This window comes from Oncorhynchus mykiss, chromosome 20 (assembly GCF_057628025.1).
Source record: "Oncorhynchus mykiss isolate SJ-2025 chromosome 20, ASM5762802v1, whole genome shotgun sequence".
NCBI classification, from domain to species: domain Eukaryota; kingdom Metazoa; phylum Chordata; class Actinopteri; order Salmoniformes; family Salmonidae; genus Oncorhynchus; species Oncorhynchus mykiss.
The window spans coordinates 24,280,780-24,306,255 of record NC_143041.1 but is presented as its reverse complement, the minus strand read 5'-3'; the positions used below and the strand labels follow the sequence as shown (position 1 = coordinate 24,306,255).

General features: G+C 41.3%; 1 protein-coding gene across 1 annotated transcript in view; it reads left to right on the top strand.

The window, feature by feature from the left end:
• The first annotated feature begins 555 nt into the window (after nt 1-555).
• The window catches only part of LOC110499121 (TANK-binding kinase 1-binding protein 1), a 111,190-nt gene continuing 86,269 nt past the window's right edge, over nt 556-25,476 (top strand). The window contains exon 1 of the mRNA XM_021576042.3: nt 556-1,225. The gene's annotated coding sequence lies outside the window, so the exon portion shown is untranslated. The remainder of the gene's footprint in view (nt 1,226-25,476) is intronic.

Sequence of the window (25,476 nt, the reverse complement as noted above, 5' to 3'; positions counted from 1 at the left end):
TTAGATTACTTGTTGGTTATTACTGCATTGTCGGAACTAGAAGCACAAGCATTTCGCTACACTCGCATTAACATCTGCTAACCATGTGTATGTGACAAATAAAATTTGATTTGATTTGATTTGAAGAGTATTTGATGATCAGGATTATTGTCTATATTATCTGGGGGGTTTATTTATTTGGTAGATATCATTTTGATATTGTTTGAAATGATTTTACCTTATTTTCTTCTAACAGGAAATCCGAGACTGCCTCCAATCCTGAGTTGCGTAGCGGTCTAAGGCACTGCATCTCAGTGCAAGAAGCATCCCTGTCCCTGGTTCGATTCCAGGCTGTATCACATCCTGCCATGATTGGGAGTCCCATAGGGCGGCACACAATTGGCCCAGCGTCGCCCGGTTTTGGCCAGGATAGGGCGTCATTGTAAATAAGATATTGTTCTTAACTGACTTGCCTAGCTAAATAAAGGTTACAATCTGTAGAATGTTCCTTAAGGTATCTAGTATTAGTGTACCAAGTTTGATACTTGTATCATAAAGTCGAACGATCTCAGCATACGCTGGACTACATGTGCTGCTGCTGCGTGTTGGAGCCATATGAAGCTCCTATTGCCGCGACAAGAATCCACCCCAATCGAGAACAAAGTGTTTGATTTCCAGATAGAGCAGCAGTTACCGAACTGCGGAAGGAGAGAACAGAAGAACACTGGCTACTATCAACGGACATTGGGACTCGCCGCAACCTTGCGCTTTTTTGGGTGTACTGCCCCTCTTGAGCAATGGCATCTCTTGATCGATCATAGAGATGTGTGAGGATGGGGTCGCCTTTTTTATTACCATGTATTATCAGTAGATTAGATGTATCATACAGTGATACTAGAGTATTCCATAGCCTCTGATGTGAGTGCATGGAGACACATAGGCAGACAAGGTTGGGAATGTGAAAGAAGCAGCGCTCTCCGTGTATACGCGTGATCCTACAGATTGCACAGAAAAAAACACAATATTTCCCATGCATGTTTTTTGTTAGTAGACTTCGTAACTCATGGATCAAATATTGATTAATCATCAGCTGCTAATGAACACACCATAAATTAGCAGTGTTCTTGAACAAAGCTGATGCATCTTAAAGGAGACGCGCGTGCTTTGACAACATCACCACCTCAAATGGATGGAGTTATCGTCTGATCCTGGCCACAGAAATCGCCCAACTTCAAGCGCCACGTAGGTGAGGGATGCTCATACAATATTTTGAATAGATTATCAAATAATTTGCTCTAGGCAAATTTAGATTACATAAACTAAAAGGTATAGCTTGCAATTCAATTGTCAAAACCGTGCAGGTTTATTTAACCGTAGACCTCTCATTTAGGTGGCTAGACTAATTACAATTCTATACCAATAAATACAGGAAGATAGTGTTTTATTGATCATTTGTACACTGTTGAAAGGAATGCACCTTTAGGCTATGTGGACAGCAGTATAGGCATGGGGCGTCTGTTTGTTGTATCTTGTTGTAGATCGACTTTCGTTCTCCAGTTTGTCAGAAGTGTTTGGTAGGCTGTAGAACAACCATAATATAATGACGTGCAACTAACAACAGACGGTGTGATCTTGGAATGAAATCAGTCGAATGGAAAACCACGGTTGCAAAATCTGGAACTTAAAGAGGAATGTGACATGACACAAGGTGTAATTGGATAGATAAGGACGTTGATTCTGAGGTGAGCTAAAGGCATTTTTAATCATGGATAGGCCTTAAGTCCTAATAGTGCATGTAATACCGGCATATACTGTACAATTTATCTAAAGACGAAATACAATTGCAGTCTCTTACAGGGATGATGCATGATGTTCTGTTATTTCTGGTGTCAGTCATTGAGGAAGCCTGTATGAAGTGCCTAGCTTGATAACAAATTCAATTAAAGTACTGTAGGCACTAGAGATTTAGAGGAATCAGAGGTTGCCTTGAGAGGATTAAAGGATTTATTGTCCAGTAGACTGTTGTGGAGTGGACTGGAGAATGGGCTGCAGTGTCTCTACAGTTGCAATTGGTGCTGAAATACTTACATTATCGTATGAATTGACAGGTTTAAATAGGACTTTTGGTTTCAGAAGAGAGAGAAAAGGTTTGTGGAGTTTATCTCAACTGTAGATTGATTGTGTTTTAGGTTGTGGTTTGGGGCTCTCTGACAGCCAGGGGCCTTGTGAATTAGTAGTCATGTAAAGCACATGGGAATGACAGACTTCCTGCCAGACTTACAGAACATGTGCTTTAAACGCAGAATTTAAGTAGGCAAAAAAATACAGTGCTGTGATGGAAACATTTGCCTAATTCCCACATTTCAGAAATATCAAAAATAGCTCTGTCAAAACCAAAGGCATTTTACTTAAATGATGTCTCTCTAACTGATCTTCTACCCTGGTGGAGAGTTGTGTAAGATCTCCCACAGATCTCCATCAGAGAGATGGAAAAATACATCTTTGATCCAAGCTTACTAGCTGAAGGGCATGCATCTCATCTTATGCTTTTAAACTGGCCTCGGAATTCACTATGTCAATAATACTTAGTCCATGCAGTCAGTGGCTCAACAGTGAACGACTAAAAGCTCATTCAATTAGCCTGTTAATAAGAATCTGATAACCACTGAGAGGAGGGAGGTGGTACTGTAGAATGACCCCCACCACTCCAACCACCACCACCTAGCCTGTTTCCCTGCAGGCCCTTGTGATCAATGGTGTTGTGGGCCAGAGCCTGACTTGATTACTGTGCACTTCATTTGCAGCGCGGCTCTCCGCTGCTCCCGCCAGGGCCTGTCTGTCTGTGTGCAGGGGCTCATTTAAGTGACTGAATCACTGTGTATGTTAGCCTACCTGCTAATCGCCAATCACATACAGTGGCAAGACAAAGTATCTGAACCCTTTGCAAATACCTGTATTTCTGCATAAATTGTTCATAACATTTGATCTGATCTTCATCTAGGTCACAACAATAGACAAACAGTCTGCATAAACTAATAACATGTCTTTATTGAACACACTGTGTAAACATTCACAGTGCAGGGTGGGAAAAGTATATTAATCCTTGGATTTAATAACTGGTTGACCCTCTTTTGGCAGCAATAACCTCAACCAAACATTTTCTGTAGTTGCGGATCAGACCTACACAACGGTCAGGAATTTTGGACCATTCCTCTTTACAAAACTGTTGCAGTTCAGCAATATTCTTGGGATGTCTGGTGTGAACTGCTCTCTTGAGGTCATGCCACAGCATCTCAATCGGGTTGAGATCAGGACTCTTACTGGGCCACTCCAGAAGGCGTATTTTCTTCTGTTGAAGCCATTCTGTTGTTGATTTACTTCTGTGTTTTGGGTTATTGTCCTGTTGCATCACCCAACTTCTGTTGAGCTTCAATTGGCAGACAGATAGCCTTACATTCCCCTGCAAAAATGTCTTGATAAACTTGGGAATTCACTTTTCCGTCGACGATAGCAAGATGTCCAGGCTCTGAGGCAGCAAAGCAACCCCAAACCATGATGCTCCCTCCACCATACTTTACAGTTGGGATGATGTTTTGATGTTGGTGTGCTGAGCTTTTTTTCTCCACACATAGTGTTGTGTGTTCCTTCCAAACAACTCAACTGTAGTTTTATCTGTCCACAGAATATTTTGCCAGTCGCGCTGTGGAACATCCAGGTGCACTTTTGCAAACTTCAGACGGTCAGCAATGTTTTATTGGACAGCAGTGGCTTCTTTCGTGGTGTCCTCCCATGAACACCATTCTTGTTCAGTGTTTTTACGTATCGTAGACTCGTCAACAGAGATGTTAGCATGTTCCAGAGACTTCTGTAAGTCTTTAGCTGACATTCTAGGATTCTTCTTAAACTCTTTGAGCATTCTGCGCTGTGCTCTTGCAGTCATCTTTGCAGGACCGCCATTCCTAGGGAGAGTAGCAACAGTGCTGAACTTTTTCCATTTCTAGACATTTTGTCTTACCGTGGATTGATGGACATCAAGGCTTTTAGAGATACTTTTGTAACCCTTTCCAGCTTTATGAAGGTCAAGGAGTTCACATAGTTTTTCCAACCTACACTTGAAATGTTTAAATTATTTATTCAATATAGACAAGAAAAATACAATAATTTGTGTGTTATTAGTTAGCACGCTATGTTTGTCTATTGTTGGGACTTAGATGAAGATCAGATCAAATTTGATGACATATTTATGCAGAAATCCTGGTAATTCCAAAGGGTTCACATACTTTTTCTTGCCACTGTAACTACTGCAGACTCTCATGGGGCTGTTGTGTTTCGCTTTGTTTTCTCAGTTAACCATGCTTATCTTTTCTCACCCTTAAATTGGCTTGTGGGAGCATCTCGGCTTGTTTCTGATGTCTTGTGTAAAGTGTTGTGTTTAAGCTGTAATTATGAGTGCAGAACTGTATTATCGTTGTTATTATTGGTGTATCATGAATGACGCATACTGTGGAGATGATGTACCTGTTAGTATGTCTATTTTGAGGCTTAATTGCTTCCTTTAAGGGAAACAAAGCACAATCATACTCTAAAGCAGAAGACCAACAAGGAATCCATAGGGAGCCTTGGTGAGAAGGATACACCTCCAAACCACTGACAACCATGGGGACATTTACCAGTTACCTCATCATGTGTGCAAGTGATATGGCCATTTGCTGGTCCAGACCCATGTTGCCCAACAGAGGTCCCATAGTACACAAATCTCTCCAGTTTCTGGCTAAAGTAGCAGTCTGTCCTGACTGGCTTTTAATGGGTCCCCCATAATCAGAGGCCTTACCAATCAAGCAGCTGATTGCTTCAGTCGATTAATTAAGACTGTTTGCGCTACATTGTGCAGTGTGACCTTCACCAAGTGTCCTTACTCTCCAGCGGTAACAAAGGGCTGATGCACATGGATTAAAGAGAGTGAGCAATTTGGCACCACACAGCAAGGAGTGCTGAATAGAAGTGTTTTACTCCGAAAGGTAGCCCGCTGAGGGTGAGTAACACATTGAATTAGCCGGTTTAAGCATGACTCGTCGTTAAACTTCGCATTTCTAGCTCAATTGGAATCTAATTGGTCTGGAAATTGCAGCTTCTCTTCCCTGTCACCGGAGTCAACTCTTTCCCTTAGATTGCCTATAAAGTTTGAATTCTATGAGGGCCGGTGTGGGTGCAGACTTTTGTACCAGTCAGTCAGTAACACACCTGATTCTAACAATCTAGCAACTAGTTTTCAATCAATACTTTAGAATTGGAACACCCAATACCAGGAGGAGGCAGTCTTACCCGAAATATGCTTGGTGCAAAGTAGGTGCAGGCTTTTATTTCATCTTTTCAATCAAAACTTTGATTATTAGAGGTGTCACCTATTGGCTGCCCAACACTGCCCTAAACCCATATTGCAGTGAGATGAGATCAACCGCTGCAAAGCCTACCACCATAGAGTAGATCTGAGTGATGTGTCTTTAATACACCCAATACCTGCAAGACTGCCTAGCACGCGAGCATATTGAGGCCATTCATCTCACTCTATGGCCTCATCACCATAGACCTGAATTGTCTCTACCTCTGGGCTCTCTGCTTAACTGTACATGTGTAATGCCTTCATAAGCACGGCTGACTACCAACCAAGAAACGTCACTAATGTGACTCACAGCATAGCCTGCCCATGTATATAAAACGAATTCCATGTCTCTCCAACATATGTCTTACTCATTTCTGCCTCGCCCATTCAACAATGATGCTGCTATACATTTATGTAAGCCACTCACACTCTTTCAAATTTAGCTGATGATGAGGGAGGAGGGTGAGCAGGAACCCTGCTACATGATATAATATTGATGGTCTGCTTTTAAGGGTCGCAAGGGGTGATTGAGAGAGAGAGAGAGAGAGTGACTGCAGTTGTGGCACTGATCTATTCCTTCTTCCTTCAAAAGTAGTGCATAACAATACACCTAGCAAATCTGTGAAGGTGCTTGGACACTTTCTACACGCCTTTTCCTCTCCGTGTTTCCAACTTCAACCCTAGGTGACCCAGTATCAATGGTTTATAACTTCTGTCGAGTTGTGTGGGAAGGAGGAACATTCTCTCTCATTCAGTTGCTCTCCGATGAATATTGGGTTAACGAGGGTTATTGTCGTTGCTAGCTCCTCCACAGAGCTTTACCAACTACCAGAGACAGTGGATGCTCTGTTTCTCTTACTAACTGTTAGTAATTAACCATTAAGACAAACACCAGAATCCAGTTGACCATAAGAGATCCTCAGGCATAACCACTGGGGGAAATTGAAACGCAATGACGCCTTTTGAAGTGTGACCGATAATAGTGTTTGTTGGATGATTACACAACAGTGTTGCTGGGTGCTTGACTTAATATGAGCACAATAAAATACCAGTCGGTGTCCAGCCCGAATGTTGTTTCCCAAGAGCACAATAATTTCCAACCAACTAGCACACTTCATGCCATGGGTGTTTGTGCTACTATGCTTTTCACTGCAACACATAGACGTTAGCTCGAGGTATCCTGTTTCTATTGCAAAGCTTTCACAATGCTTTGCTTGATATGAGTGTAACAAATATCTGCCAATGTCCAGCCAATTTGTTTCCCCAAGAGCATGCTGTCAATTTAGGATTACCCCGTGCTGGAAAAAAACGCATACTCCAGCATAGACTGTTGTTTTCGCTGGTGACCAGCCTTTGTTGTGTTTTCGCTGGTGACCAGCCTTTGTTGTGTTTTCGCTGCTGATGAGCCTTCATTGTGTTTTCACTAACGACCAGCCATCATTGTGTTTTTGCTGGTGACCAGGCTACGCTGTGTTTTGGAGACTGGTCACAGACATACCAGAATTGTTGGTCACCCGCAAAACCAGCATCAAGTGATTTGATTTGAAGTAACATTATGCTGGCTTGCAAAGTGATGTCTAATTACTATTGGAATCCAGCCTGAGTGGGGATATTCAACAATTGGAAATTTTATTCACCCACAATCTGCATTCAGAATGATTGCCAGGGTTAGAAAGATGAATAAATAGCTACCTAAACCATCTAAACTGGAACAACCATTTCAGTAACGAGTGCAATAAATTCAACTAACAGATTGGATTACTTTAGAAACATTTACGTTATTTATTTTTGTGTAACATAAAATAAATGAATTGAGTACCTTCAGAAAGTATTCACACCCCTTGACTTTTTCCAAAATGTTTTGTGTTACATGGATTCAATTGAGATTTTTTTTGTTACTGGCCTACACACAATACTCCATAATGTAAAAGTGGAGTTATTCTGTTTTTTTTTTTTTTGTTTTACAAATGAATTAAAAATGATAAGTTGAAATGTCTTCAGTCAATAAGTATTCAACCCCTTTGTAATTGCAAGCCTTTATGTTCAGGAGTAAACATTTGCTTAACAAGTCACATAATAAGTTTCATGGACTCACTGTGTGCAATAATAGAGTTTAACATGATTTTTCAATTACTACCTCATTTCTGTACCCCAGACACTGTAAGGTGACTCAGCCGAGCAGTGAATTTCAAACACAGATTCAACCATAAAGACCAGGGAGGTTTTCCAATGCCCTACATTGTAGTTACTCCACAAGTGTTGGGGGTAACACATTACAAAGGAATGTTTTGAGGGAGTGTGCAATTGGCACGCTGACTGCAGGAATGTCCACCAGAGCTGTTGCCAGAGAATTGATAGTTCATTTCTCTACCGTAAGCCGCCTCGTTTTAGAGAGTTTGGCAGTATGTCCAAACGGCCTCACAACCGCAGACCACATGTAACCTCGCCAGCCCAGGATCTCCATATGCGGTTTCTTCACATGCGGGAACGTATGAGACCAGTCACCTGGACAGCTGTTGAAACTGTGTGTTTGTACACAGCCTTTGTAGTTCTGCTGAACCAGTCAGGGATTTTCACCATGAGTACTAAGTAGGCAAGCCATTCTAAGGTAGTGTGCGCCCTCTATAGGACATAACAATGTCCAACACACGCAAGGCATTTCCAGAGGGTTTTCTGTTTTTGGTAACGCAAAAGTAATGTAACGAACAAAATAGTTATTTTCCACAGTAATGTAACGATTTACTTTTAATTGTAATAACGTTGTAACCTAACGAGTTACTTCCCAACACAGCTCCACAATACTAACCTAATTGACAGAATGAAAAGAAGGAAGCCTGTACAGAATAAAAAAAATTCAAAAACATGCATCCTGTTTGCAACAAGGCACTAAACTAATATTTAAAAAAATATGGCAAAGCAATTAACTTTTTGTCCTGAATACAAAGTGTTTTGTTTGGGGCAAATCCAATACAACACATTACTAAGTACCCCACTCAATATTTTCAAGAATAGCAGTGATTGCATCATGTCGTGGGTATGCTTGTAATTGTTAAGGGCTGGGGAGTTTTTCAGGATAAAGAAATAAACAGAATGGAGCTAAGCACAGGCTAAGTCCTATATTCAGTCTGTCTTCCACCAGACACTGGGAGTTGAATTCACCTTACAGCAGGACAATAACCTAAAACACAAGGCCAAATCTGCACTGGAATTGCTTACCAAGAAGATAGGGAATGTTCCAGAGTGGCCGAGTTACAGTTTTTACATAAATCTACTTGAAGACCTGAAAAGGGTTGTCTAGCAATGATCAACAACCAAATTGACAGAGTTTGAAGAATATTGAAAATAGTAATGGGCAAATGTTTCCAGGTGTGGAAAGCTCTTAGAGAATAACCCAGAAAGACTCACAGCTGTAAGGTGCTTCTATAAAGTATTGACTCAGGGGTGTGAATACTTATGTGAATTAGATATTTCTGTATTTCATTTTTTTAAACAAATTTTCACTTTGCCATTATGGGGTATTGTGTGTAGACGGGAGAGGGAAAACTATTTAGAATTTGGAATACAGGCTGTAACACAACAATGTGGAATAAGGTATGAATACCTTCTCAAGGCACTGTTACATGTATGTACATGTACGTATGCATGCAAAAACACAGATATTGAAACAAATAATTATACAAAATCAAACTGCAGTCAAGCAGACCAGCTAGACCAGGGGTTCTCAAAGTAGGGGTCTGTGGATGTACTGCTGGGGTCCACGGCTAGATCAACAAAAAGTGTTTTATTCAAAAAAAAAAATATTTTTAATCAATATTACTAACAACAACAGATGAAACACATTTTGGCCAAGAGTTTATACGTTTATACGGTGTAATACAGTACAATACAATGTAATAATATTAAAGGTTATATATGTCATATTTCTGCATTGTAATTTCAGAAAATGTTATTAATATATCTACAGAATCAGATCACGCCTCCATTATTTGCCTCCCTTGCTATAGGCAGAAACTCAAACAGTAAGAACCCATGTAAGGACTGTGCAACGTTGGTCTGACCAGTTGTAATCTATGCTTCAAAATTGTTTTGATCACGTGGACTTGGATATGTTCCGGGTTGCGTCTGAGAATAACATTGACGGATATACTGACACTATAACTGAGTTCATCATGAAGTTCACTGGGGATATCGTTCCCACTGTTACGATTAAAACCTATCCAAACCAAAAATCGTGAATAGATGGCAGCATTCGCTCAAGACTGAAATCGCAAACCACCGCATTTAACCACGGCAAAGTAACTGAAAATATGGTCAAGTACAAACAGTCCAGTTATACCTTCTGTAAGGCAATCAAACAGGCAGAACGTCAGTACAGAGACAAAGTGTAGTCGCAATTCAACGGCTTAGACATGAGATGTATGTGGCAGGGACACCAGACAATCACAGATTATAAAAGAAAAACCAGCGACGTCGTGGACACTCAAGTCTTACTCACGGACAAGCTAAACACCTTCGCAAAGCTTCGAGGAAAACACAGTGCCTCCAACGAGGGCCACCACTGCTCACGAGGATGGTGAGCTCTCATTATCCGGGGCTGACGTGAGTAAGACATTTAAGTGTGATAACCCTCGCAAGGCTGCCGACTCAATGACATCCCCAGCTGTGTCCTCAGAGAATGTGCAGATCATCTGGCTGGAGCATTTATGGACAAATTATATCTTTCCCTATCCCAGTCTGTTGTCCCCACTTGCTTCAAGATGTCCACCATTGTTCCTGTACCCCAGCAAGCGAAGGTACTGTAACTGAACTAAATGACTATCACCACATGGCACCCACTTCTGTCATCATGAAGTGCTTTGAGAGGCTAGTTAAGGATCATATCACCTCCACCTTACACAACACCTTAAACCCACTGCAATTTGCATACCGCCCCAATAGATCCACGGATGATGCAATCGCCATCGCACTGCACACTTCCCTATCCCATCTGGACAAGAAGAATACCTATGCAAGAATGATGTTCATTGACTACAGCTCAGCCTTCAACACTATTGTACCCTCCAAGCTTATCATTAAGCTTGGGACCCTGGGTCTGAAACTCGCTCTGTGCAACTGGGTCCTGGACCTCCTGACGGTCCGCCCCCCAGGTGGTGAAGGTTGGCAAGAACACCTCCGCTACGCTGATCCTCAACACAGGGGCCCCACAAGGGTGCGTGCTCAGCCCCCTCATGTACTCCCTGTTCACCCATGACTGCATGGCCACGCATGTCTCCAACTCAATCATCAAGTTTGCAGACGACACAACAGTGGTGGGCCTGATTAACAACGATAACAAAATAGCCAACAGGGAGGAGATGAGGGCCCTGGCGGAGTGGTGCCAAGAAAATAACCTCTCCCTCAATGTTCTTCAGCATATACATCACTGACAATCTGAAATGCTCCATCCACACAGACAGTGTGGTGAAGAAAGCGCAACAGTGCCTCTTCAACCTCAGGAGTCTGAAGAAATTGGACTTGGCCCCTGTTCACCCCTCTATTATCTAGAAGGCGAGGTTAGTACAGGTTCATCAAAGCTGACACAGGGAGTCTGAAAATCAGCTTCTATCTCAAGGTCATCTGAGTGTTAAATAGTTGCCACTAGCCGGCTTCCACCCAGTACCCTGCACTGAACTGTAGTCACTGTCATTAGACGGCTACCACCCAGTACTCAACCCTCCACCTTAGAGGCTGCTGCCCTATATACATAGTCAGGGAACACTGGTTACTTTAATAATGTTCACAAACTGTTTTACTGACTTCATATGTACAGTGCCTTCGGAAAGTATTCAGACCCCCACATTTTGTTACGTTACAGCCTTATTCTAAAAATGTTTAATTTGTTTTTTCCCCCCCTCAATCTACACACAGTACCCATAATGACAAAGCAAACACAGGTTTTGGAATTTTTAGCTAATTGATAACAAATAAACTGAAATATCACATTTACATAAGTATTCAGACCCTTAACTCAGTATTTGTTGAAGCACCTTTTCAGCGATACCAACATTGAGTATTCTTGGATATGACGCTACAAGCTTGGTACACCTGTATTTGGGAAGTTTCTCCCATTCTTCTCTGCAGATCCCATCCAACCTGACAGAGCTTGAAAGGGAGTGCTGCTGCACAGCTATTTTCAGGTCTCTCCAGAGATGTTCGATTGGGTTCAAGTCCAGGTTCTGGTTGGGCCACTCAAGGACATTCAGAGACTTATCCCAAAGCCACTCCTGCGTTGTCTTGGCTGTGTGCTTAACATTGTCCTGTTGGAAGGTGACCCTTCGCCCCAGTCTGAGGTCCTGAGCTCTCTGGAGCAGGTTTTCATTCATCTGTGCTTTGATCCGTTCATCTATGCCTCGATTCTGACTAGTCTCCCAGTCCCTGCCGCTGAAAAACATCCCCACAGCCTGATGCAGCCACCACTATCCTTCACCGTAGGGATGGTGCCAGGTTTTCTCCAGACATGACATTTTGGCATTCAGGCCACAGAGTTAACCTTTGTTGCATCATACCAGAGAATCTTGTTTCTCATGGTCTGAGAGTCTTTGCCTTTTGGCAAACTCCAAGCAGTCTGTCATGTGCCTTTTTCTGAGGAGTGGCTTCCGTCTGGCCACTCTACTATAAAGACCTGATTGGTGGAGTGCCTCAGAGATCGTTGTCCTTCTGGAAGGTTCTCCCATCTCCACAGAAGAACTCTAGAGCTCTGTCAGAGTGACCATCGAGTTCTTGGTCTCCTCCCTGACCAAGGCTCTTCTCCCCTGATTTCTAAGTTTGGCTCGGCGGCCAGCTCTAGCAAGAGTTTTGGTGGTTTCAAACTTCTTCCGTTTAAGAATGATGGAGGTCACTGTGTTATTGGTGATCTTCAATGCTGCAGAAATGGTTTGGTACCATTCCCCAGATCTGTGCTTCGACACAATCCTGTCTCAGAGCTCTACGGACAATTCCTTCGACCTCGTGGTTTGGTTTTTCCTCTGACAGGTTTGTGCCTTTCCAAATCATGTCCAATCGATTGAATTTACCACAGGTGGACTCCAATCAAGTTGTAGAAACATCTCAACAATGATCAATAGAAACAGGATGCATCTGAGCTCAATTTCGATTCTCATAGCAAAGGGTCTGAATACTTACGTAAATAAGGTATTTCAGTTTTTTTTTTTTTTTTTTTAATTTGCAAAAATTTCATAACCTGTTTTCACTTTGTCATTATGGGGTATTGTGTGTAGTTTGCTGAGAATTATAATTATTGTTATCCATTTTAGAATAAGGCTGTATCGTAACAAAATGTGGAAAAAGTCAAGGGGTCTGAATACTTTCCGAAAGCATTGTATATACTGAATTCCAGTCTGCCTATCCTATTTAACTTTTGCTCTACATACACTATTATATCCTATGTATTCTACATATATACAACATATTTTGTCCATATACTGTCCATAATGTCAATACATCCCATCATATACAAATATACACTACCGGTCAAAAGTTTTAGAACACCTACTCATTCAAGGGTTTTTCTTATTTTTGCTATTTTTTACATTGTAGAATAATAGTTTTGATGTCTTCACTATGAAATAACAGATATGGAATCATGTAGTAACCAAAAAAGTGTTAAACAAATCAAAATATATTGTATATTTGATATTCTTCAAAGAGCCACCCTTTGCCTTGATGACAGCTTTGCACACTCTTGTCATCTCTCAACCAGCTTCACCTGGAATGCTTTTCCAATAGTCTTGAAGGAGTTCCCACATATGCTGAGCACTTGTTGGCTGCTTTTCCTTCACTCTGCAATCCGACTCATCTCAAACCATCTCAATTGGGTTGAGGTCGGGGGATTGTGGAGGTCAGTAAAATAGCCCTTACACAACATGGAGGTGTGTTGGGTCATTGTTCTGTTGAAAAACAAATGTCCCACTAGTCCCAAACCAGATGGGATGGCGAATCGCTGCAGAATGTTGTGGTAGCCATGCTGTTTAAGTGTGCCATGAATTCTAAATACAGTGCCTTGCGAAAGTATTCGGCCCCCTTGAACTTTGCGACCTTTTGCCACATTTCAGGCTTCAAACATAAAGATAAAAAACTGTATTTTTTGTGAAGAATCAACAACAAGTGGGACACAATCATGAAGTGGAACGACATTTATTGGATATTTCAAACTTTTTTAACAAATCAAAAACTGAAAAATTGGGCGTGCAAAATCATCCGTTCATCCACACCACATCTCACAAAGATGTGGCGGTTGATACCAAAAATCTCCGATTTGCACTCCAGACCAAAGCACAAATTTCCACCGGTCTAATGTCCATTGCTCATGTTTCTTGGCCCAAGCAAGTCTCTTCTTTTTATTTGTGTCCTTTAGTAGTGGTTTCTTTGCAGCAATTCGACCATGAAGGTCTGATTCACACAGTCTCCTCTGAACAGTTGATGTTGAGCTGTGTCAGTTTACGTAACTATGTGAAGCATTTATTTGGGCTGCAATTTCTGAGGCTGGTAACTCTAATGAACGTATCCTCTGCAGCAGAGGTAACTCTGGGTCTTCCATTCCTGTGGTGGTCCTCATGAGAACCAGTTTCATCATAGCGCTTGATGGTTTTTGCGACTGCAATTGAATAAACTTACAAAGTTCTTGAAATGTTCTGTATTCACTGACCTTCTTGTCTAAAAGTGAAGATGGACTGTTGTTTCTCTTCGCTTCTTTAAGCTGTTCTTGCCATAATATGAACTTGGTCTTTTACCAAATATCTTCTGTATACCCCCCTACCTTGTCACAACACAACTGATTGGCTCAAATGCATTAAGAAGGAAAGATATTACACAAATTCACTTTTAAGAAGGCACACCTGTTAATGAAATGCATTCCAGGTAAACCTCATGAAGCTGGTTGATAGAAGGCAAAGAGTGTGCAAAGCTGTCATCAAGGCAAAGGGTGGCTATTTGAAGAATTTGTTTAACACTTTTTTGATTACTACATGATTCCATATGTGTTATTTAATAGTTTTGATGTCTTCCATATTATTCTACAATGTAGAAAATAGTACTTTTGATCGGTAGTGTATTTATACTATGAACTCCAACATTGTTCGTCCTAATACTTCTATATTTTTAATTCCATTCTTTAACTTTTTAGATTTGTATTTGTTGTTGGCGTTCTAATTCATCCCAAAGGTGTTCGATGGGGTTGAGGTCAGGGCTTTGTGCAGGCCACTCAAGTTCTTCCACACCGATCTCGAAAAACCATTTCTGTATGAACTTTGCCTTGTGAACAGGGGCACTGTCATGCTGAGACAGGAAAGGGCCCCCAGACTGTTTCCACAAAGTTGGATTTGAATAAATATGTTGGATTTGAATAAATATGAGATGAATGTAAGAAGTACACATCATTTCAAATAGGCTACTTGTAATGTTAAACAGCATTATAGACACTCTAAATAGGTCAGGAGCCAGACAGGGAAGCTAAAAAAAACTAAAATGAATTATTTTGGCTATATTATTTCAAGGTTATAGCCTACAAATAAATACATTGTGAAGCATTTGCGAGTGCGACACAATAGGCAGTTAGGGACATAAAGCGCTCAACATTTAAACAACACTTTATTATATATGCAAATTCTAGACTATAATGGTTTAATATATCGGCTTTGACTTACTTAGAATTAAATATTAATTAAACTAAAAATTACTTAGTGCCTTTGAATACATTTTTTTAAATACATTTTTAGAAACATGAGTTTGGCCAGTTTGTGGTTTCAGGCTCATGCGATGGTGCCTGGAGAGCAGGCCAGCAGCTGAGAATATTCTCTACACACTTTCAGAGCCACTAAGGACGCTAAAGACCCCTTTGGCCACTCTTGCCAGGCTGGGCAGAGATGCAGAGTTGTTAAAAAAAAAAAAATCTATAGGTAGGCCTAAATGTTTATAGGCAAAATAACTCAATCAAAATGGAAAGCTCCTTGAACATGGGAATATGCCAGGCCTATTGGGCCAAAATCAATGATGCCCTATTGTAGTTTATGTTTATTTGTGCCAACCGTCAGTGGAAGTGTTTTAACACTGTGACATGAAATAACTGCACTGTTAAGAAGTTACTGTGCATTTCACAGTAACTTTATGGAAGTTAGTTGCCTGGAAGTTGCTGTGAATTTTGTGTCACTTGTCAACCAGCTGTCAATAAGTTATGGTACAATTCACAGTCTCTTAATAGCCAGTAACTGCTAGTAACTCACTGGCAACTTAAGTTTCAGAAAGTTATTGTAAAATGCACAGTAACATACTTGCAACTAGCTGCAGTAGCTCACTGTACCTTCAAATACCCTTTCTACAAGAAAGCTTATGACATTAGGTGGCAACTGTTAAGCTTTATTTGTGGTGAGCACACTTGGGACCCAGCCTCACCTGGCCTCAACATCTATATTGGCAGCAAAATTACCTTCCTGCCACATCATCAGGTCAGTGAGTGTGACAGAGATCAGCCACAGTAAGTTATGTTGAAGTTTACAATAACTACTTGCAGCAAGTTTTCTGGACCTCACTAGTGTTACTCCCATTTACTAACTGCTATTACGTTACTGGACAATGCACAGTAACCTCTTAACAGTGCAGTGCTTGGTCATTCCAAGCTCTTACAAAGATTGTAAAACTGGCATTGGACAAATTAGGTGTTTAACCTTCATCAAGATAAGGATAAAACCACTTAAACTGGTACAACACTTCCGCTAACGGTTGGCACAAATGTAACATATTGTTGTCCATGACCCCAAATATGCTAATGAGCCCCTGCCAGCACATTGCCCCCACCTACATTTCAAAGTGTAGTGAAAGTAAGGTAAACAACAAGTCATTTTACAACAATAACAATTCAATTGTAAAAAAAAAACAGAATTTTTACTGCAACAGTAACCAGTAATTTACTGTCAAATGATTGTGTGTACCATAAGCACATCTGAAGTATCCTATAAGTATAACTGTAGAACCTGTCATTTGTTCGACCTGGAACCAGAGGGTTCTTCATAAGAAGGCTCTAAATGGAGATCAAAAGGGTTCCCCTACCTACAGGGACAAATAAAAGGGTTCTATGTGGCACCTAAAAGGGTTCCTCCATAGGGACAAACGAGCAAATGTCTATTGGTTCTAATCTTTTAACAATCTTTATCACACCCACAAATCAAGGGGTGTAGTGGGAAATTCAGGTTGCTGGCAACCAAGAAGTTGTGTGTACAAATCCCACATGAGGTTGACTCCAGCATGCTCAATTGCAGTTCATTCTTTTTTTTAATGATTCAATGTCTGTGTTTTGCAATTCCATTGATTGATTGATTGATTAATACATTATTTTTCTCATGCTTCACAAAGATAAATAACATAAATGTTTCTAAACGCACCCATTACTGAAATGGATATTCCCATTTACATTGATTAGGTACTCTCATTTATTCATAATTCTAGCCCTGATTGTCATTCTGAAAGCAGATTATGGGAAACCACTCTGGCTGGATTCCAATAGGAATTAAACATCACTTTGCAAGCTAGGATAATGTGAATTGATGCTAGTTTTGCTTTAGTTTATGCTGGTCACCAGTGTCTAAAACAAAAGGAAGGCTGGTCACCAACAAAAAACACAATGAAGCCTGGTCACCAGGAAAAACAACAACAAAGGCTGGTCACCAGTGAAATCACAGCGAAAGCCGATCACCGGTGAAAACTCAACGAAGGCTTGTCACCAGCGAAAACATAACAAATGCTGGTTTACTAGCAGCAAGACCATGCTGTTCAGACCAGCTTGGCCAGCTAGACCAGGGTTTTCCCAAACTCCATCCTGGCCCAAACCCAACATTTTGACCAGGATCCGACTAGCAATGATCAGCATTTTAGCCCACCGCTCTCTATATATCCCTACTTCTGTTTTTCTCCTTCTACTCTATTCCCTCCCTCCTTCCCTCTCTTTCATCTTCTCTCTATTACAAAACATATCATAGCCTGTGTGGAGACAAAGGCGGTGACCCCAGCGGGCCAATATTCTGCCAGCAAAGATAAAGGGTACCCAGCTAGCAATCAGGAATTGGCTCAGAAGCGGCCCTCTTCCTGGGTGCTGGAACTGATTTGAATCGGCCTGGAATTGGGTGTCGGGCTCGTCCCGGAATCAAGTGAATGACTGCCCAGAATCGGCCCGTTTCCGTCTACCGGAATTCAGCCGACTTTGCCGGCATCTTCCCAGAATCACCCCAGAAGCGGCCCGATGCAAATTTTTAAATAAATGTATAAAAAATTACCCGATGTAGTCATTTTAAATATGACTTTTATGCATTGTATACAAACAAAAATACCCTTCCACAAAAAAAAAATTATGTCGGTGGAAACACCTGGTGATCGTGTCAGCGTGCATGGGCCTGGCCCGCCACGGGAGTCGATACAGCGCGATGGGACAAGGACATCCCTGCTGGCCAAACCCTCCCCTAACTCGGACGATGCTGGGCCAATTGTGCGTCGCCTCATGCATGTCCCGAACCAGCATTTGTAACAACGCAGTTTGCACAATGATGCAGTGTCGTAGACCGCTGCGCCACTCAGGAGGCTCCATCCACAAAGTTTTTAATGCTTATCAATTGCCTTAAAGAAAGTATAAAAACAGTAAAATACTACACAGGACACTTAAAGAATTACATTTAAATGTTAATTGTATTTTTTGGTCACAGAAACAATGAGAAAAATAAATAATGACATTTTAATTACATAAAGCAGCCCGTGCCAGAGAGTAGCCTCAATCAGCCCGAGCCCTAAGTAATACATTTGGGCCAGATAACTCACACCGAAGTCTGCCCGAGCTCAATCCCCGCATTCTAGCCATAAGTAATACTGCCAAAGGCGGCCACATGTCGGGCCACATGACATCGGCCGAGTCTGACTCTCAGCCGAGTGCCCCGACTCTCAGAATGAATCGGCCCAGATCCACTGTGCTAGCTGGGTAGGGCCTGCCACGGGCAGCCGCCCTGACAAAGTGCTCCTCCATCAGAGCGCTTGCTTCAGATGAGTCTCTGTTATGACTTATTCATTCTGGAAGGGAGTGGCCTCACCTTTCCTTCATTCTCTGTTTTGCTACTCTTAATAAGAACCAACTCTACTGCTTGTCCAAGCTGTTTTGGTAACTGCATACAGGCTACTTCCCTAATATCTCCATTCTATTTTGTGGATATCTTTCTGGAACCTACTTTCATACAGGGGGCAAGGGCTTGTCTTGGAAGCACGCTTTCCACTGTGCTAAATATGAATCAAATTAGTTGAAAGCTAGAGCAAGGTGTTGGAATAATTAAAAAATAGTATTTCCACATAGTATAACCGCTACAGAGATGATGCTAGCTAGCATTAGAACTGGCTAGCATGTATCTAGAGGTTCTTTGTTGTGTAACAGAGCAATAGGTCTACTGCTATGTAGGAACTTGTCATTTGGTCGAAACTAACATTAGTTTACAAAATTATTGTTTGCTCTGTGTATTTGGTGTGTTGTTTGGTGTGCTAGTTGGCTTGCTAGCAATGTTTTGAGGTAAACGGGCTAGGTCCCTGTGCAATCAAGAGGGGATGGGGGAGAAAATTAGATGTGCAGTTGCTTCAATCAGGGTGTTGCAGTACCCAGAAGAGATGACATCAAACTGCTACAGTGATAAAAAGGTGAGATCGCTCAGATTCTCTCTTAAATAGATAGTTAGATGTCAATGTCAAACCAATGCAATGATAGACATTTAATGGCTTGGTCTGACCTGCTTTTCCTGACAATGTCCATCTGATATAGCTAGCTAGTTGTCGTTGTTGTTCTAGTGCAATGTCCATTAAATGTTTAAGCCACGCCACGACATCATGATCATGTAGTCATGCATCTGCAGACCTGCAGACCAGATCTGCTAGCTAGAACAACATCAACTAGCTAGCTATAATATCAGATAGACATTTTCTAGGAAAAACATGGACAGAGCTAGCTATCTGTAGTAAAACAAATTGAAACCACCACATACACATTTGTATCTGCGTACTGTATTGCTATCTGTCTCTAGTTGTACAAATCATCGGCATGAAGAATACTGAATTCTGTTGAATTGTCAAGTGGACTGAATTCTCATTCAAATAATGTTGTGGCTCTCTTTTAGATCTGCCAAGCACAACTCTGCCTCTGCCTCTGCTAGCCACACAACCACTGCCTCAGAGTAGTTGGGTAAGCTCTTTCCGAGATGTCCCTGTCATTGAACGTGGCCACAGTGTCTCGCAACCCTCCGGTCTCAGTCCCCAGTAATTATTCTGTGTCGGGGGGCTAGGATCAGCTTGTCTTATCTGGACCCTATGAAGATTTAGGATCAGTTTAGCCTTTTAGATCATAATAAATTAAATTATATTGACTGGAGGGACCTGACCCTAGATCAGCAAAATCTTTAAACATGTCTAGACTTTGAGGGTGCCGTGGTTGCCAATTTTTCCTTTGAGATATTCACTGTCCCACCCTCCCCGACCCCTTTTATCTCCCTTCTTCTCAGGATCTTGTTTGCTTCCTGGTTAACCTGATCCTGTGGGTGGAGGGCTTCTTGGCAGCCATCTTGGATTTGTAGTATGGCATCTCCGTGCCCCTCACCTCCGTGCCCTTTGCCTACTTCAGCTTCAAGAAGCCTGTGAGCGTCACATATCAATCATACTGTCTGTATGAATAACTCGTTCAGGTCATCTTACATCCTGTGCATTTACCCCCGTGTTTGCAACCTCTTTCACACTGACATAACAATCAAATAAAACATGGCACGCTAACAAGGGTCTAACAATGCCTTGACGAGTTTCTTTGCTACTCTCTATGCTCCAGGTGATTGAGCAGCCAGTGCGAACTAAGAAGATCACTCAACAGATCCATGAACATTCCTTCTTCACCAAGCCCATGCCTGGAATCATCATGGGGGGCATCCACCCCTTCGGCTGCATCTTCATCCAGCTCTTCTGGGTTCCTGTTCCTGGTGTTCATCATTTTCCTCATCACCTGGTCCAGGGCCACCATCCTGCTACTTCCACTTGTGTGAAGAGGTAGGTGGAGCCATGGATCTGGTTATCACAATAATGGCATACTGTGCTCTCTCTCTTTGCATGTAAATGCATTGTGTAATATTTGTAAAAATGAATTTCCAACATTTCCAGTTGACCAGATTACGTGTGCCGTTATGTTAAGATACCAAGTGTGAAGTCTTTGTGTCAACAGTAAATCTATTTCAGTTTAGAAAACATTCTTTATCGTGCAAATGTTTCTTTCTCATATCACTCAATTTATCTCTGCTCATCGATCCACGCACTTAGACCTCACTAGTGTCAAAAATGAGTATTGAGCCTAACCTAAAGAGTGTGTTGTGTTTTGTATAGAACTCCCTGGTGGTTGCATTCTTTCCTGACCAGTCTCTTCATGGCAGTCTACCTGTTTGTCTACGACGTGCACTACTTCTTCACCAAGCTGCAGATCATTAGTGTGGCCATTACCATCCTCTACTTCACCATGATCATGGTGCTCAAATTATTCCTCTTCACAAGGGAGTCGACGACAGAGCCACACTATGGAAGGCTAGACTCTGTAAAAAGTTTTTTGTAGAGGAGCTCAAACAAATGGGGTATCTCCTGATTTTCACTTTAACAAACACAGTGCTGGAGCTTCTGACAGGATTTGGCCGATGAATCGGCTGTTTCCCGCCACCTTTCGCAATAGGAATTCTATCCGCCTTTAATAAATGGAAATTGGTGGTGCTGTGATAGCAAGCCGAGCCAGTTGAAAATATTGATGCCAGGGATATTTTTGATGTCTGTGTGCTCCTGAAGTACCTTGGCCCTGTGTGCTTTTTCATTCGTTTTGTGTTTTTATTCATTTATTTCTGCTACCCTCCTACCTGAGCGGCATGAGGCCTGTGTGGCATCTCATTGTTAACATTATCCCAGTGTTGAGATGAAACACCTGTGTGTTGCAAAGCCACATGCTCTCTAAGTCCTATCTGCTCTACCATGATGTTTTAATGGGCTGATGTGGCTAAAACTAACACAGAGAACCATTGTAAATGTATTTTCTCATCTTTTATGACATTATGTTTACCACTTCAATGCCCTTACATCTGTAGTTTGAAACATACTTGTTTCACTTTATTACATATTCAACAAGAAACATATGACACCACACTTTAGGATGTCTGTGATGATTCTTGCCATCCAGTTATGTTTGTCAGCTATCTCTCCTGGTCAATTAAGTTTTATACGTTTTGGTTTTCAGCACTCAAGTCCACTTTACATCCATACGTAATACAAATCTGTGATTGACGAGTGCTAATTTCACTCAACTTTTAAAAAAGAGGAGACATTTACAGATCAGTGTCTAGCCCAAAACGAATGAGACTGTTTCAGCATGTACAAAGTAACAATACATACATCATCTTAGCAAACATTTAAATTGGCAACATAAAATAATCCAAAGTGTCTCGTGACTGAACATATATTTAAGAAACATTTACAAACAATACTTTATACTATAGACCTGCTAAATTACAATAAAAGAACGAAGAAAAAAAACGTTTTACAAGACGCAACAATTGTTCATGAAGCAAATATTGGATGACTTGGTGAAGGGCTGGTGAAGAAGATGTCGGTTTTTCTTCCCCCCCCTCATCCGTGGTGCTCGTTCAACATAGCATTAGGAGAGTCCTGTGAACATCAACAGTCATGAACATGTCATTCTGAAAAGCACTTTGCAACTTTTGAAAAGCAACTTTGACAGATTGGTATAATGTGAAATCTGATGGGCGACAGCATCACCCCATGTTTAAAGATTTTTTCAGTCAAGCATGTTGCCATGATGTGTAGAATATGTTATTGACAAAGGGGAATATTAATCACATGTCAGGTCCCATTAGGCAATATAATTAGATTAATCCATGATCTAAAAGTAAAAATTGATCCTAGATCGGCACTCCTACCCTAAGACGCTTAGTAAATATGGGTCCAGATAAGACAAGTTGACCCTAGCCCTCAGCACATAAAGCTATTGCAAAAATAATTACTGCGGACTGAGACGGGGGGGGTTGGGAGACACTGTGGCCCTGTCCAATGTCACCCCGGGACAGGGCGAGCCAGGAAGAAGCTTACCCAACTACTCTGAGACAGCGGTTGTGTGGCTGGCAGAGGCAGAGTTGTGCTTAGCAGATCTAAAAGAGAGCCACAACGTTATTTGAATGAGAATTCAGTCCACTTGATAATTCAAACAGAATTCAGTATTCTTCATGCTGATGATTTGTACAACTTGAGACAAGTGGCAATAGAGTACAAATAGATTAAAACATAATACGGAATGAAAAACAAATACAGATGATGTGTATGTGGTGGTTTCAAATAGTACAATTACTACAGATAGCAAGGTCTAGCCATGCTTTTCCTGAACATGTTAATCTGATATTATAGCTAGCTAGTTGATGTTGTTTTAGCTAGCTCACCCAAAGCAGGCTACATGATCATGATGTTGTGGCTGTTACATTTAACGGACACTAGAACAACAACAACAACTATATGAGATAGACATTTTCAGGAAAATCAGATCCTAAAGCAAGCCAATAAAATGTATATAATTGCATTGGTTTGACATTGGCATCTAGCTAGCTCATCTCGCCTGGGCACTGCAGCAGCCAGATGAAGCAACTGCATCTAATCTTCTTCCTCATCCCTCTTGTCTTGATTCTAGAGGGAGCTAGCCTGTTTTCCTCAAAATATTATTAACAAGCTAGCTAACATCAGCCAACTTGAGCAGAGCTCTCAGCTTGCTAACTAGCAAAGCCAACCAACTTCATGACTCCCCTGTGACTATACGAAGATCAGGTTTACAATGGATCAATTTCTACCAGACCCCTCTCACACGCAGATGGGAGGAGGGATTGATGAGGGGGTTTTGTGACACCTCACGCCCAGTCCTAAATTGTATGTATGACTTTACTTTTTAGTGTTGGTGATTGGAATTCTCTTTGTTACAGAGACTTTTTGCCACCCAAAATCTCGAACTTCCAAAAGTGAAAAATGGAACAATATTCCTTACATCCGAATGTGGGGAATGATGAGAGATGGTCTATGAAAAACAAATTTCTATTTTCTGATGTCATTAAAAATGGTATTTAATGTTATAACGAAAATATTGTAACTTGAACAGTGTTCATACTGTATGTCAGGTTTTCATCCTTTACGTTGTGAGGAAATATCAATGATGATTTTTGTTAAGATATGAATGTGATTTTAGTTTTCTATGATGATACTTTTGATGATATGATGATAGTTTTGATGATACTTTGCCCCAGTAAGTAACCACGCCAGAGGGAGCTCAGAGAGCATGTCAGCATGATGGAAACTCCCCCTTTTTTACCAGTGTATCAAGGATGAGTTGAAAATGAACATATCAGACCAGAAGGACTCAAGAGGCAGCTTAGGTCTACATTGGTTACAACTCTGAAAATCAACCCGAGGTGAAGACGACAAAGTAGCCTCTCTAACAATCGATGTTATGGTTGAGTAGCTAGTCTGTTAAGGACCTGTTTCCAACCTATTAAGTTTCTAGTCAATAACCTATACCATGTGTATCCTGTGTTATCATTAAGTTAGTTAGTAAATAAATAATTAAATCAATTTGTGTGGTACGGATTGATAAGTAAAGCTGGGTTTTGTGCAGATGCAAGGAGTTTTTTATTTGTTTATTTATCCATTATTTTACCAGGTAAGTTGACTGAGAACACGTTCTCATTTGCAGCAACGACCTGGGGAATAGTTACAGGGGAGAGGAGGGGGATGAATGAGCCAATTGTAAACTATGCGACGTGTGACGTTCAGAATTATTACACTGATATGAGGTAATGATTAATAAATTACTGTTACAGAGAGTTTCATTTGGGAGATGGTAAATCGTTAAACAACTTCTTCCATGGTGCCCCAAATCCTAATGAGTTAATTGTTACATGATTAATTTAATAGAGTAACAATTAAACCTAGTTAGTTGATTCGATACATAATAGTCTTCAGAATAATGTTTAGTCACGTCACGACACCAAACCTATGTGGACACCTACTCGTCCAAAGTCTCATTCCAAAATCATGGGCATTAATATGGAGTTGCTTCCCCTTTTGATTCAATAACAGCCTCCACTCTTCTGGGAAGGCTTTCCACTACATGTTGAAACATTGCTACGGGGACTTGCTTCCATTCAGCCACAAGAGCATTAGTGAGGTCGGGCACTGATGTCGGGCGATTAGGCCTGGCTTGCAATCGGTCTTCCAATTCATCCCAAAGGTGTTTGATACGGAAACCCATTTCACAAAGCTCCCGACGAACTGTTCTTACACTGACGTTGCTTCCAGAGGCAGTTTGGAACTTGGTAGTGATTGTTACAACCGAGGACAGACGATTTTTACGCGTTAAGCGCTTCAGCACCCGGCAGTCCCATTCTGTGAGCTTGTGTTGCCTCCCATGTCGTGGCTGAGCCGTTGTTGTTCCTAGATATTTCCACTTCACAATAACTTACAGTTAAATGGGGCAGCTTTAGCAGGGCAGAAATTTGATGAACTGACTTGATGGAAAGGTGGCATCCTATGACGGTGCCACGTTGAAAGTCACTGAGCTCTTCAGTAAGACCATTTTACTGACAATGTTTGTCTATAGGCTGTGTGCTCGATTTCATACACCTGTAAGCAGCCAAATCCCCTAATTTGAAGGAGTGTCCACATACTTTTGCATATTAATTTGAACAAATTTGATCCATATTTAGCACAGTAGAAAGCGTACTTCCAGACTGAACCCTATAAAACGTGAAAGCATGTTAAAGTTTGACAACACCTAACCCGATTGGTCAGAAGATAAAGCCCTGTTCACCAGAGCTCGTGTTTTTATGTGCTGCCTGCTTACTGAATTTGTTTTACAACTGCAAAACGTTTGACACAGGTTCATCGCCAAATTAGTGCCAAAACTCTTAGTGCACACATTTGACATCTGCAAGTGTAGTTTTGATTCACAGAAGATTCACCAGTCACAAGTTTAGTAAATTAGTTGCATCCATTGTCAAAGGTAG